Source organism: Amphibalanus amphitrite, unplaced genomic scaffold, assembly GCF_019059575.1.
Source record: "Amphibalanus amphitrite isolate SeventyFive unplaced genomic scaffold, NRLGWU_Aamphi_draft 000443F_arrow, whole genome shotgun sequence".
NCBI classification, from domain to species: Eukaryota; Metazoa; Arthropoda; class Thecostraca; order Balanomorpha; family Balanidae; genus Amphibalanus; species Amphibalanus amphitrite.
In genome coordinates this window covers 364,993-380,065 of record NW_024881937.1, presented here as the reverse complement: position 1 = coordinate 380,065, position 15,073 = coordinate 364,993, and the positions used below count along the sequence as shown (strand labels likewise).

At 46.3% G+C, this 15,073-nt stretch overlaps 1 protein-coding gene across 1 annotated transcript in view; it reads right to left on the bottom strand.

Moving 5' to 3' along the window:
• The window catches only part of LOC122391533 (3-phosphoinositide-dependent protein kinase 1-like), a 62,001-nt gene extending 48,745 nt beyond the window's left edge, over positions 1-13,256 (bottom strand). Inside the window, exons 1-2 of the mRNA XM_043385561.1 lie at positions 12,980-13,256; positions 3,121-3,187 (exon numbers count right to left, since the gene is read on the bottom strand). The gene's annotated coding sequence lies outside the window, so the exon portion shown is untranslated. The remainder of the gene's footprint in view (positions 1-3,120; positions 3,188-12,979) is intronic.
• Positions 13,257-15,073: the final 1,817 nt, after the last annotated feature.

Genomic DNA, 15,073 nt, shown 5'->3' with positions numbered 1-15,073 from the left:
GATGACTAGCCCTACTGTCTGTCCTCAGAGGACTAGTCCTGCGGCCTGGCCTTTAGAGAACTAGTCCTGCGGTCTGTCCTCAGAGAACTAGTCCTGCGGCCTGTCCTCAGATGACTCATGTCTGGTGTTTTCCCCACAGAGCTCTGGTGTTTTCGTCAAAGATCACAACAACACGTCGCTCCAGACCAGTCAGTGTGTGTGCGCTTCGCCAGACGAACAGTCCTTCCTGTCAACACCAGGACTCACTCACAGGTTCGGCAAGGGTGCTCTTCCCCTCTATCTGCGACTGGCACGCACTGGGGCGATACAGGGCAGGGTGCAGCAAACGCTCGCAAACACGTCTGTGTTGAGCGAGTGAGCCCCATGCAAACAGGTCCGCCTCGCCACGCGTCCCAGACTCCTGTCCCTTCGATGGAAGACAGGAGGAAGTGCAGTCTGTCTCGATGGGTAGTTAGATGAGCGACAACAACGCCCAGAGTCGCAGACTTGGCTGGATCATGGTCCCATGGGATATTCGATTTAAAACTGAAGGGGATATCGTCCATTTTTTCAACGTCCCGAAAGGTGAACCCCGAAACTGTTGATTCGCGTTTCCATTCCATCATGATCCAAGACACCACTGTCCCTCAAACATATCAAAGCACTTACCGTTTCGGCCGTTGTATTGGTCGGATTTAATATGAATGATGAACAAAATTCAAACCATTCACCTCTCTAAAACCCTTTCCTGATCTTTTCACAACCACTGGTAGATTACGAGTCACAGAAACACATCCTGATGACACATGCAAACCCCTAAAATACGTCCGAATAACGACAGAGCGGCCACGCTAGAGCGGACACGCCAGAGCGCAGTTAGCACTATCTCGGTGTAGCGTGTACGGTTTCTGTTCGCTGCGGAACAGCTTCAGCGATAACGGTATCGTTAGCGGCAGGACATGCGCATTTCTCCGTGCGCTGCTAAACGTCGCTGCAGACGACGCATTTGGTAGCAATAAGCGTGTTATGCCGCTACGTCACATTAAAAAAAAAAAATATCTCTTTATTGAGGACTGTAGTGATTATCTAACCTGCAAACATCTCCCTATACACTTCGTCAATCTTACCTAACCAGACTACCCAACCAAACATGACCTTACCTGACCTTAGCTACCCTAACCAGACATTATCTAACCAGACTTTTCTAGCCACACTTTTTCTAGCCAGACCTTAACTAACAACACCGTTTCCAGCTAGGTCAGGGCCAGGGGAGAAAAGATCCAGTGCATTAATTCACGCTTCGTAAAAACGGCAAATCGGTCGGGCAAGCGCTTGTCAGTTGAAAAGGTGCACATTTCGTTTGTGGAAATCGGTTTCCGGCCACATTCGGCGTAGGCAACACGTCAATCTCGAACTGTGCACGTCAATAGACGCAAAGGACGTCAGTGCAGCAATGATGACGTCACCAATGACAGCAGTGCAGCAGTCACGTAACCAGATCCGGACAAGTTAACAAGTTACTCGTCACAAGTTAACAGTGATCAAAGGACAGGGTATGAAGTCACGACACGATACTATCACCGGTAAATCAAATATAGGAACCATTAGAACCATTACCCACATAACCCCACATGTCCCCACATGTCGGTAACCCCACATGTCGGTTTTCGGGAACCGGGACGACTCCCAGAGACATCTATCGTGCGCTGGACACACCAGTGATTGCTGAGTTCCAGGCGGCTTCAGTGAAGGTGGCAGCAGGCGTCACAGTCGGGACACCGACGAGCCGAAGAGAAGATCGGACAAAGTTCAGACTTCTCGATATGCGTTCGTTAATTCCTGCGTGTGCATTTCAATTCACCGTGAGTGGATCCCACGTCGGATCCCACCGGCACCGTCTATCTGAATTGAGGGAGATCCGGACATGAAGGGGAGTCTTTGAAGAAAAAAAAAAGATTTAATTCCCTAAGTGGGTCTAAAAAACCGAACACGATATTTGAATTCCAAGCCCCTGTGATCGAGCTGCAGAAAAGTTCCCCGTAAACAGCGCATGCCTGTGATAACGTGGTGTAACACCAGTAGCGTCGGAACATTCTCAATTAAGGGGGGGGGGGCACTGTCGACTTTTGGTCCCATTCTTTCCATGCAACGCCCATAGGGCTAATGTTAAAATGCCAAAATCAAAGGGGGCACGGTGCCCCGGTGCCTTCCCCATTCCGCCGCCTATGTGTAACACATGTAGGATCAATGAACGCATGAGCCATGACGTCACCGAAGGTCCCAGCCCGCTTCCCGACTAAACAAACAAAACAAAAAAAAAACTTAGAAAGACCTGCCGAGTCGAAAGACATGCAGAATGACCTCCGACAAACTTTGTGACCTGAGTGGCTATGACCTGACCTTGAAATGAAGGCAACACTGTAAGGCGACCTGACCCAAACAAAAGAAAATCATTCGACGCGCCCGAATATGAGGGTGCCAAAATCGCGGCTTTGCCGCCATTTGTGAAGATTTTATTCGTCAAAATCAAACCCCTAAATTGTGACACCTGAACTAATCTCAGGGCTCAAAAGTCACCGGTTGACCCTGAGACCTTAAAATTGGATACCAGTCGGGTGTCCCGCGAGGGAGCACGCGCTTGTTTTCTTCTTTTTTTGAAAGCTCTAGCTCAATCGGGAGTGAAACAGCTAGAGGGGCGTCTTATCCACCCCATCTTTACAGTGTCGCGAACAGTTTGTTTATGTTCAATTATGCAGACAACAAATCCTGAATTTTATGAGACGGACACAACATATTCGGGTGGACGCATTTCGTCGAGAGACTTCTTCAACACCCCTTCAGATATGGAAGCAATACAAGCACACACAATAAATTTTGTGCTTGTATTGCTTCCATTTCTGAAGGGGTGTTGAAGAAGTCTCTCGACGAAACGCGTCCACCCGAATGTGTTGTGTCCGTCTCATAATATTTACTTGTATTTTACTACTCAAGCCTTGAATTTTTGGGTGAAGAGTGTGAGAGCTAGGGTTATTCCATGTAATTAAATCTGCTTATTGGGTAGGTAATAGGTATAAATTATCTATGCTCCAACACTCGCACCCAGAATCAACTCTCAAAAAAAGGAAAGGTCCAGGGACTTACCTCAATGAGGGCGAATTTTCGGCCGTTTTCAGTTCCCCAGGTTCAGACGTTCAGCAATCAGTCTCTCCTGGAAAGACAACAAAAAAAGTACATTTATCATATAGTACCTAAATGAAATAGAGTAAAGACATAGGTAGGCTGCTGGTATAAAAAAGCTAAGCAGGCGTCATAAAACGTAAGTTAAATAACAAATATCGCTGCCGGCAATGACAGGTTTTTATTAGAACATACTATAGTACATACAAACTAAAGTGAGAAACTAATTCATCGGTCCAAAAAGAATCCGCCTGAACAAAAGAAACAAACGACTGAGCCATGACCTTGTCACTTCTGGTTAAACGATGAACTTCATTTGAAACAAGTTTAACTGACATTATAAAAACAGATCCGGCATCACGGTTCCACCAGCTCATGCGAAAGCTCATTATTGCAAGGAAAGATGAGATATTTTGTTTATAGTTTTCAATAAAACATCCGAATAAAAAAAAACTCGATAGACTTTGCACTGGCATTAAACACCTTTATATCACGTTTTCTGGTGTTCGAGACCATTGGGGTTCAGCCAAAATCGCTTGTTCAAATGGGTCAAAGCCACCCGAAGTCAGTTAAATACCGGATTTGAACTGGCTACCACAATCAAAGTCCACCACAGAAGCCCGTACAACGGACAACTGCTTACTAAAAGCAATTCCCTGGCACAGCCTACAAAAACGATCCCTGAAAGACCGCAGTAATGGTAAATGATTCTGGCAGAATCCTGTAAAAACGACGCTGCATTCATCATTAGGTTCCAGCCATTGGCGAGTTGTCAGCTACTTTTAAGACCTGCAGTCTGGCTACCCAGGTAACCACCCAAAACAAAGGGTAAGACAATCCTTATTATAGCTGGACCGGAAAGTCGACAGGTTCCAAATCTGCCCAAGCGGTAGGAAATAAAAAATCGCCCCAAGTGAAACATCGTCAGCTCGGTACCTACGGAAAGGAAGGAAATAAGGAAGCTCACAAGCCTAACGACACAGCCGACAGTTTTGAGCAGGCACTGGACTTATCATCCGTTCAACACCGTCTGCAACGCTCAATATACACAGTGGGAATTATACTCAACTGCACATCGTAAAAGGGCATCAGCGGATAATGGCTGAAAAGTCGTCACCGAAAAACTTTGAAGAAGGATCAACCAACGGAAGGCAGCCGTTCATCCAAAGACTGCCTTGCACGAAACAGCTTTCCCACATTTCTAACAGAGCCACTGCACGGTAAGAAATGTTTCAAAGAAGTGACAAATGGTGAGGTGGGGGTCTTCGCACCGGTCCCATCCCCTCTCACGGGATGGTTAGGAGAAAATCGACAATTGAGCTTTACTTAGTGCCATGTGGATGGTCAATTCCCTACTGTTCAATGAGCCACTGCTCAGCAGTAAAAATTGAAGTTACCAATGGCTGGCTCGATTTTGCTGAAATGGAAATAAAAGATAAATATTTAATTTATATATTTCAATTATCACCCAAGAAGGTTATTCTTAATTGAGCCACATACTTTGAAGAGTCTCTCAGCCTTATCAGTTGGTCGTCTAAGGTTCCATGCACCTATCCATCATATAGTAGCGAAGAGCCTATCGTGCATAATAGTGCACCTATCAATGCCGGATAAAGAAAACAAAACATTCTTCTTTTCTCAAGTGGAAGGATCAAACTGCTCCTGATGGAACTCCCAAGTTTCTTTGCCCTGCTGGAGGAGGAGGAAGGGGCACTGCCATTACCAGTCCAGTTAGATATGAGGTAGCCTTGGTCAGGATCAGCTAGGGAAAGGTAATCGTTTGTACTGTTTTTATTTCCGAGAGGGTGCCGAAAAAGTAATTTAGACGAAACGCGTCCGCCCAATGTGCTGTGTAACCCGTCTCAATTTTTTTACATATTTTTGTTGCCCGACCCGGGCGTTTGTCGTTAGTAGCACACATTCATACTGGGTTAGTACACTATATACACGGCAGTGGTGCGAAGCGTTTTCGGCACCCACTACGCGGGACAGCCTTGACCGCACGCTTCCTGTCACGCACCCCAGGTGGCACCGCACTGGTGCGCACGCTGGGGCTATCCCGATTTCTCGGGCCCGGCAGGTCAGAGGGCTGCTCCGGGACATGAATCGAAGCCGTGCCCACGGGACATGTCACCGGACCGAAGGATCTGTTTGAAGGCGGATCAGGCCCGTGTACCTGCGGCCGGGGGCGCTGGCTGGCACAGCGGTAATCCCAACGACCGAGCGAGCACTCCCCAGTTACTGCCATCTCCTGGGTAGGAGCCGGCCGAGGAAAACGCCCCCAAAAAACATGTATAATTTTAACAAAGTACATGTTGCCTGTCCCATAGCTCAGTTGCTAGCGTGTTGGATTCCTGGTTGTTAGAACCCTAATTGAGTCACTCTGGCGCTCAATATCTGAGATTCCTGATGGGGATGGTCCGTGGTAAATGGAAACTGCAGCCTACCACTTTGCGATTGGTGAAACTGGCCATGAAATTATTCAGTAAAAATGTGAACTCTTGTACCACAAGAGATGGTATAACTTGAAGTGTATCCCCCTGGCTTGTGAAGGGCCATCTATGTTGCCATGCTTCACAGCATGGGTTTGACTCTGACTCACTCTGACTAAACACCAAGTGCATCATCTGCTCCAGTGCTTCATACCTATAAGGCTACTTCTGCCTGGGATGGTCTGTGGCTGGTGGAAGCACCCGTCCAGTATCCCAGAGAGCCAGCTGAAGTGGCACACAGGTACCATGTCCAGCTTTAACCCTCGCCCGTAAACGGTGTTTTGCCACCTTCGCCCATGCAGGGGGGGGGTTGGTGCGACCCCCCCCCCTGGCGTTTGAAAACGGAGCGTCGTGGAGCTTAGGGGAAAAGACCAACGGATTGCTCTCAACGATATCTCGCGATTGGTGGTATATTTTTTGGTCCTAGGTCAACATTTGACCTACCTACTTATGACCGGTCAAAGGTCAAATTTTCGGAAAAAATCTAACTTTTCAGATTTCCGCGCCGATTGCGGCAAAACGGTAAGAGATATCGACTTGAAACCTTGATCCTTGATCAATTCTCTATCGTTTGGTGTGTATTTCGATGTCATAACTCTAAAAATGATGCGTTGGGAGCATCGGAAGTCTGCAAGGTCATTTGTGCATTGGGTCACGTCAGGCGTGTGACGTCACTGACCTGACCCTGACCCAAAATGAACTACAAGAAACAACCGACGATGCCTGAAATGGATAGCAAATTCGAATTCAGGGCATCAAAATACCCCGAAAAGGCATACAAGTGCAAGAAGTCATTACAGGTCAACCGAGGTCACTGACCTTACCTTGACCTTTAGTAACCTTCAAAATGTCAACGGACATGGTGCCAATGTCAAATCAGCCAGTTGTGATTCTAAAACAATCCATCAGTGTGTCAGGTCAGTCGGCATTTATACCAATGTGAAGCAATCTCCAATTTAGCGTAAATCTGGCCGGAGGTTGTATCCTTTATGACGTCATAACTCCGTGACCTGACAGGACCTTGACAAAAAAAATACCAAAAGTTGCGCAAAGGATGCCCCAGAGAGTACTGAAAGTTTGAGCAGGCGATCTGAAACGGTTCGGCGTGTAGCTAAGAAAAACCTCAGGGGGGGGGGTTGCACCACCCCCCCCCCCTACATGGGCGAGGGTTAAATGAATGGTGCATTTAACTTTGGCATTAAAATGCTATAGCAAATATGAATAATTGCAGAGTGTGGGTTTGGGTGATTCCAGGCCAAAATGTGTAGGAACAATAATTTGTATGGCTATTTTCAACCAGAAAAAGTGAAATAAACTGAAACATAACTTAATTTAACACAACCTGACTTAAAGGAAGACTGCCACCTTCAAAAAGTTTTCTCAGATCGGCCTATGATTTATTCCCTGGACAAAACAAAATTTTAGAATTCACCTGACAAAGTATCATCACGTGAATCGCGAAAAAATTATCGATTATCATACAATTATCAATCGGTTAATGTCTAGCGACAATGTTTACACATCACTAGACTTCAAGGTCATAAGATTATTACATTTTATTTGAAAAAGTAAGGTATTTTATAAATTACTAATCTATGATTTCATAAGAAATTGGCCATGTTTAATTTATTTTGCAGTTAAGGGTGCGTTTCACGCGACCTTTACACCACCTGGCGAGGATCTTGCCGACATAGAGATACGTTTCTAGACCAGTAGATGGCCCTAGCGCTGAACGCCGATTTGTTGTCATAGGACAAGTATCACATTTCCCCTGTCCATCCATCTGTTAGCGCAGAGGGGTTCGACTGCCGGGCCGCCCCTCCCCATCCGCGCCCCGCGAGTTCGGGGAGGAGTGGCACGGGTCCGCCGCGCCGGTCAGGCCGGGCGGAAAGGACCAGATGTCAGGCACAGTCGAATCACATTGGCCGAACCCGCGCCGACACACACGGGTAGGGAAAGACCGGAATAATGCAAGGGCTAACAGAATGAGGTACAGGAAAGCAGCTTCAGTCACATTTATAGTGTAAGCTTCATGAATCCTCGCTTGGGGAAGTGAGGCGTTTTTTTTTTGTCAAACTTGCAAGTTTTTGCTTGCCCGTATAAGCGCCGCGAAACTTGGCATAGCTTATCATGCATTAATTTCTCATCGTGTGTGACATTGTGGAACCGCGGTCTCAGAAGTTTAGGTCACCAAGTTCAGGTACCTATATCCTAGATCGAAACTCGGGTTATTGCATGAGCTATCAGCATGAGCTACACTGTATGTGTATAGTGCCGGACTATCGCATCAGAAGGCACAGAAGAATATGCTTTATAAAACATCTTTTTGCAATTTTGTCACCTCTTCAGAGCTACAGTAGATGCCTGAGTCCTTTGAAAGTTGCAGTGCACGATGTAATAAGGCCATTGGCAGCTACAACTTATATGTCTCGGAATCTTATAATGTAATCATGATTACTTATAATGTAATTATGATTTAAGTTCATCCGGACTTAAATCCCCTAAGAAATCGTTCGGGTCGGAGCTTTCGAATTTTATCACAAAACTTCGTCAGCGTGTCGTAATCGGGTTCGGGGGTATCGGTCGCAAAATTGAGGACGTTTTGCGACCGATTGGATTCCCCGTGATGAGGTACAGGTCTCGCGGGTTTTAGCGGTAAGTTTTGCACCTAGAAAATTTAGTGTACTGGCTATATCTTCGTCGTCTTAAGCTTTTAAGTGTTGAAGATGCGATCGACTTGTTGGTTCACAAGCCGGCCATGATCCTGTAAAATGGCTTCATCGTAGATCGATTAGTTTCTGAGATATAACCGGAAATGTAAAATTGTAAAACCTACCGCTTAATCTCGCGAGACCTGTACATCGAAATAGGTACCCTTTTTATGCAAAAGTATCAACTTCGAAATTTGACCTTTTTTACCAGACCTTGACCTAACCTCCACCAGAAAGTAACCTAAATCGTCCCTCATGGTCGTCTAACCAAAACCATTGAGTTGGAAATGAAAATTGGTCACAAAACATGAATCACACGGCCCTAGTAAAGTTGGGTTCATGTGTTGACCCTTGGTGACCTGACCTCTGTGACCTGACCTGGTATCAGTGACGTCTTTTGGCAACATCTGTAGGGTAATGTGCCTAATTAGCGACCCCCTTAATTTGAACCGTCATTGTTCACGCTCTGTGAGTGCCACTGTATTACTGGCTTGATTTTCAGAGAGATCGTTCATTTTTTTATTAAAATATAGTCATTTTCTGCCCCAATATTCACTAACGTATTTGTTGTGAACATTTTGGCAAACCATTGCAAAAAACGCTAATGGGGAACTCTTCCCGATCAGCGACCGGGGAGGGTCGCTATTAAGTATGGGTTTCCCCATATTAAAAAAGGCAAAAAATGCGACGCCTGAAAAGATGAAATATGATCTCAAAAAGGTAACCTATACGCAAAGCACTCCATTACTCGAACAGGAACGTTTATCCAACACATTTACGTAAGTAAAAACTGATCATGTGATGCACCGAAGGCGAAAAGAAGGCGGAAACCCAAATTTTGCGGGCTATCTTGTATGATATTCGAGGTCCGCGCTGAATTCGGCACCCCTGCAGTCGGTGACGACATTTGGCATCCCCTGCCACACATTGCAAGCTTCAGCAACACCTCATTTTCATTTCTCTCATTTCCCCTTTCTTTCCCTTCTTTAGCTATTTGCGACCATGTCAGGCGGAAATAGGAACTATGAGTTGCGACACATTTTTAACCGCCATGCTGTGCACAGTTGAGCGATTAACTATGGGAAAACGGCAATCAATTAAAAAAGGAATGTCGATTCAGAATAAAAAAGGTGCATCATCCTAATGTGCATCGCTTTTCATCAGAGAGGGCCCAAACACACACGTTTTGGATAAGAAACTCGTCATTTTTATTTAAACTCACCTGAAACATCCCACTAGAAACATCGACGACCGGAAAATAATTTAATTTGATAACCAAAGTATGGCTGACCTTTTGACGATGTTTTTACCCCGTTTTCTCCTGCCAGTTTTTCTGTAGGGAGGTAGGTCGCAAATCGGAAAGGGTCGCTAATTAGGCACCTTACCCTATACTAGCAACCGACGCTTTATCGATGATTTTCGATAAAATGCCTTTTAATCAATGTTATAACGCATTTTCTAGAAGGCCCGTGAACGGTGAAACATTTTAACTTTGACCTGACCTGTGACGTCATCAGTGACCCTGAGGTCAATGAAATTAATTTCTCAGTGCAGCAGGGCTATCGAACGCCTTTGGGTTTTGCGCCGATCAAGAGTGAGAGGCACGCGATAGGAGACGCCTGGCTGGGCGCCGCTCATGGATAGATCGTGGGATGAGTCTCCGACCCGTCTGGTCACGGCGAAACTTAGCAGGGAGGGTTCAGGGCACCTCGACGGCGGCCGAACGCCAGCGGAGCGCCGTAACTAATGGGTGTGACACTGTGTCAACAAACGCCGCTGAGTGACGAGCCGAGGGGACCGTCGAAACGCGCGGGCCATACAGCCAGAGACATCTCTCGGCGATTTTATGAACTAGCTGTGCAATGACTTTCAAATGAATAGAACTGCATAGTGATGCATGCAATGATGATTCACTCTACAGAATTGTGAAGAGAATCGATGTCTTTATGATTCCTAGCAGCCACATTTTTGAAATTGTTGTCATGGCTTTCATGAAATGCACTGCAAGATGAAAATTGTATCATGCAAAACATAGTACAAAATTTGAAAAAAGGCTTGCTAGGAAATGTTTTCCTTGACTTCGTCTGTCCAAAACTGCAAACATCACAGTCGCACGACAATCCGTTGTTGAGTTCTATTCGTTTGAAATTTTGATTTTGCAATATGTTTGTCTCAATTGCTCAGTATATGTGGATTGCAGAACAACGGTAACCACTCTGTGATGACGAGGTTAACGTCTTTCATAAGATATCCAAAAATGAAGGCAATCGAAGCAACGATGCTCTAGATATTTACGAAAAACGTTTCTCATAGCGTTACGCGTGAAACGCACCCTTAACTTCGTAAAACATTTAAAAATCATGGCTCATTTGGAATGGGTCTGGCCCATGTTAAAGGTAGTGTGCCACCTTTGAAAGATTTCCCATTTTATTTTTCCTAGGATAAGAAGCTTCTGTTTTTACCTAATATCGCAAAAAAAAATCAAAAATGGGCCTGGAATAGTGCCTTTTTCGCCTAAAAGTTTATCGGTTTTTCGATATGTATAACAACTGTAGTGGGCTGGCCTGCAAACAGGCGTCGGCAACAATCGCGAATGCGGCGCACATGTGACAATAAGCAAAGGTCATTATAGAGTTACGACGTACGGGAATGAGTTATCAGCTGTCTAATCGTAGACAACACAATGTCGAGCCTTAAACTGTAAGCCTGTATTGTTATTGTTTCTTTTATTTGGCTGTCAAACATTAATTTATGGTTTGAAATATTATTTTATGTAAAATAATTGATATGAAACAGCCGTCTCTAAAGTTATGACCCCATCTCACCACATGAAAGTGGCAGAAATGACAATGATCAGCTGACGCATTTTTCTTGGCCGAAGTCAGAGCGCGCGGCCCGACGCACCACCACCGCACCACAAAGTATGAGCAGAAGCCGCGCCCAAAGCCAGGGCTCCGGTAACGTGAGGTAGCCGAGTCGGGGCAGCGTGCGCTGACCCAAGCCGGGGCCGCGGCTTTGGGCGCGGTCTACCGCATCCCCGCGGGCAGCCCCGGGCTATCACATGACACCGGGAGGACGCGCGGCCCCGGCTTGGGTCAGCGCACGCTGCCCCGACTCGGCTACCTCACGTTACCGGGGCCCTGGCTTTGGGCGCGGTCTACCGCACCACCTAACAGGCGTGTTCGAAACCGCAGGAGATGATGATGAACGGGTTTATCGAAACTTGATTGGATGAGCCTGTCGGTAATAGCGATTTCAGTGTGTGCATTTATTGTTCATAGTGGTGTGAAATGTGGTTGGGGTACGACCGACAACCCGTCGGGGCGAATTTCGCACTGGGGTACTCAAAATTTGAAGAATTTAAGACGTTTCCATGAGTTTTGAAGGTATGGATAAGTTCTAAAAATCCGGTTCTCCTTATCTGGGCCATTAACTCCATATGGTCCAGGAAAGCTGGCACACTACCTTTAAACCCCATTTCCCACACTTTTTTTGGAAAAAATGAACTACTGAATATATAAGTTTAACTTTTATTTTGACACTCCAAAATTCTTCTCTGATCTCGAAACAATCAAAGTTTTGACATATATTTGCCAAAAGATAAGAAAATTCATGTTTCAAAGTTATCGATAAACAGTAGAGATGTCGGTTTTCTTGGACTAAAAAAATGGCATCAAACTGAACTTTGGTCTCCGATTTCTCGCAAACGGGTTCGAATTTCGGAAAACCGACTTCAGTCTGGGACATAGGTGGCTCAGCTCTAGTGAAAACCGTTTTGTGAAAAAATGGTGGCAGTCTACCTTTAAGGACTAAGGTCCTAACCTAGCTCCCACATCATAGCTTTAATTTGACCGGCAAAAGCAGATGTTTTACAAAAAGGTGTAATGGATGCCAATTATAATATGCCTGGTACCTACATCTCAGTGTGATGATGGCCTGAGGGCTGTTCGGGTCCCTGCAGCATAGATCTGTGCTGCGTGCGTCATACTTGGGTGACGTCAACCGCCTGGCTCCGCCCACTCTCCGCCGGCACGCCGCGGCTGAGCTCGCTGCAGCCTACTTCAAACGCGGAGGACCGTTGCGCGGGTGGACTGGTGATTGTCGCTCAAATAACGGTTAAATTGTGTTTAAATGTGGTTAATAGCAATGTGCCACCAAAAAGAGTGATAATGATACCCAAAAAACAGCATACAAACTGCTTACAATAAGAAATATTGGACGGTAAACTTTAATCCGCGCCACTTTCGCCTCCTGCAGCACCGAATTTTGTGCTGCAGGAAAACAAAGTATGCTTCAGTAGGTGACGTCACACAGGCGGTGACGCAGTGCTGTGGGCCGGACTAACGGGCGATGCAGTCCTCACTGCGCATGCGTGCTGCAGCATATTTCATTTTGGCTGCGCAGCCGAACAGCCCTCTGGACCTATCTGCTGTCTTTGCACAACACTCTGACTGATTTAGCTCACCTTGAGCTCTTGCTAGTTAGTTTGAGTTGTTCGTAAGTTTGGCATATCATCTAGTTTACATGATAAAGCTGACATTAAATAAAGGCTACAATGACAAGATATATTTTAATATCACACTTAAATATGAAGTTGAAAAATAACAGAATCAGGCTTACCTAATTGAATGGCGTGCTTCCAGTGGCGAAAATGAAAAAGGCAGGACACAGCTGTAGGTATTCTGTATACCCTTTAATTCACAACAAAAAAGCTACGTCAATTCTTATCAAGCACATGAGACGACTACGAAAAATCTTACGGAAATTCAATAATCGCTTGCAACAACCAAACAGCACATCAACATCACATGTAAACTCCTGAAACACGCTTCTTCTCTCTTTTGACTTCGCGAGCTTTGAAAAGTAAACCACCACCCTGTTCAAGGTTTTCACTAATGCTCTTCTGCAGAAAGTATATGGACACATTTGTGATGGATATGGTAGCATTACGTCAATGATAACGAAGGTTTTACTGTAAAAGTAAAAAATAAATAAATGACGCACAAATTTTCCACTTTTCATGCCTCGCTTGATAACTAAAAGACAATCGCTATTGAGATTTGAGTGATCCTAAAATAGTACATCTCAAAATTTGCCTAATTGCCTTACCTGACCTAGGCTATGATCGCCTAGGGTCAGGTAAGACAATTGGGCGAATTTTGAGATGTAGGTAGGTACAATTTTAGGAATTAGGATCTATTGAATCACTTGGGTTGGCTGGACCTGGAGGCTCGCACTCGTCGAGCCATTGACTGCGCCTGCTTGGCTTACTTTAAGGATACGCTTCACCGAGCTGCTGACCGAAAAGATCGATTCCTAGTCGTTTCGATGTGCAGCGGCGCGGGTGGCGGGGCGCAGTCCAGTACCTGGCTTCCTTCACTCCACCACCAGACGCCGTGACGGCCGGACGGTCCATCCTAGTCCACATTGGATCTCCTCGGTCCAAAGACGGTCCAGATCGGTCCACCTACCTAGGTCCACCTCAGTCCACACACGGTCCACCTGGGTTCAAACGGTTCATCTCGATATCGTCCTTATCCATCCACAGCGGTCCACGTACAAGCCACCTCGGTCCAAACGGTCCACACAGTCCGATCAGTCTGCCCGGGGCCAGGCAGTCCATCTCGATAAACCTTGATCAGGATATCATCTACAATACGTCAGTCCACAAATTGTCCATATATTCTCCACATCGGTCCACATATCGTCCACATCGGTCCACCCTCCAATCTCCTGGATCCTCCTCAGCACCATGCTTTTACACACCGCCCTTTTGACGCTCCTGACGGCTGTGGCAGCCTCTGCTGCCAGCTGGATCCAATTCGGTCGCTCCAACCGCACCCAAAGCCTGGCGGGCAGTGTGGAGGTGACAGCCATCTCTGTTGTCGGCTGCGCCCTTCGTTGCTCACTCACCAGGACGCTGCCCTGTGGTGGGTTTACCTTCCGACCTGGCGGCACGTGTGTGCTTCACGTGGGTACCGCCCAGGGAATGTGTGTCAGGAGCGCAGGGAGTCCGCCCATGGAGACTGCAGCCGGGGAGGAGGGCGAGGCGGGGCACGTCATCCTGGTCAGTTCGGCCTGCTCAGGTATGTAGTGAGGCATATGGAGACTGGAGAGCGAGGGAGGGAGAGACAGAGAGAGAGAGAGAGAGAGAGAGAGAGAGAGAGAGAGAGAGAGCGAGAGAGAGAGAGAGAGAGAAAGAGAGAGCTAGAGAGGGATAGAGAGAGGAAGGGAAAGGGAGATAGAGAGAGAGAGAGGAGAGAGGGAGGAGAGAGAGAAAGAGAGAGAGAGAGAGAGAGAGAGAGAGAGAGAGAGAGAGAGAGAGAGAGAGAGAGAGAGAGAAGAGAGAGAGAGAAAGTGCACAGGACGCTGGTATCCGTAGATGTACAGTCCACAGCAGAAGTAATGTGTGGTTTCAGTCATGGGTATGTTCTGCTTCTGAAGCCTAGGAACGATGTCCATACTGCAACGAGACTTTAAATGTAGCTTACATGTATCTTCACCCTTGCAGCTACAACTTTATCTATTGACGTCTTCTTTTCAATCAGTCCGCATTTAAAAATCGTCGGTCAAAGCCATCCGTTGAGATTGGTAAAACCACACATTACTTTAGCGGTGGGCTGTACCTGTATAGTGTTGGGCGGTCTGATCAGGACGGTGACTTTTCTTAGTCCCTGATGTGATCTTTAGTGATGTCTCAGAACGGCTGACGGT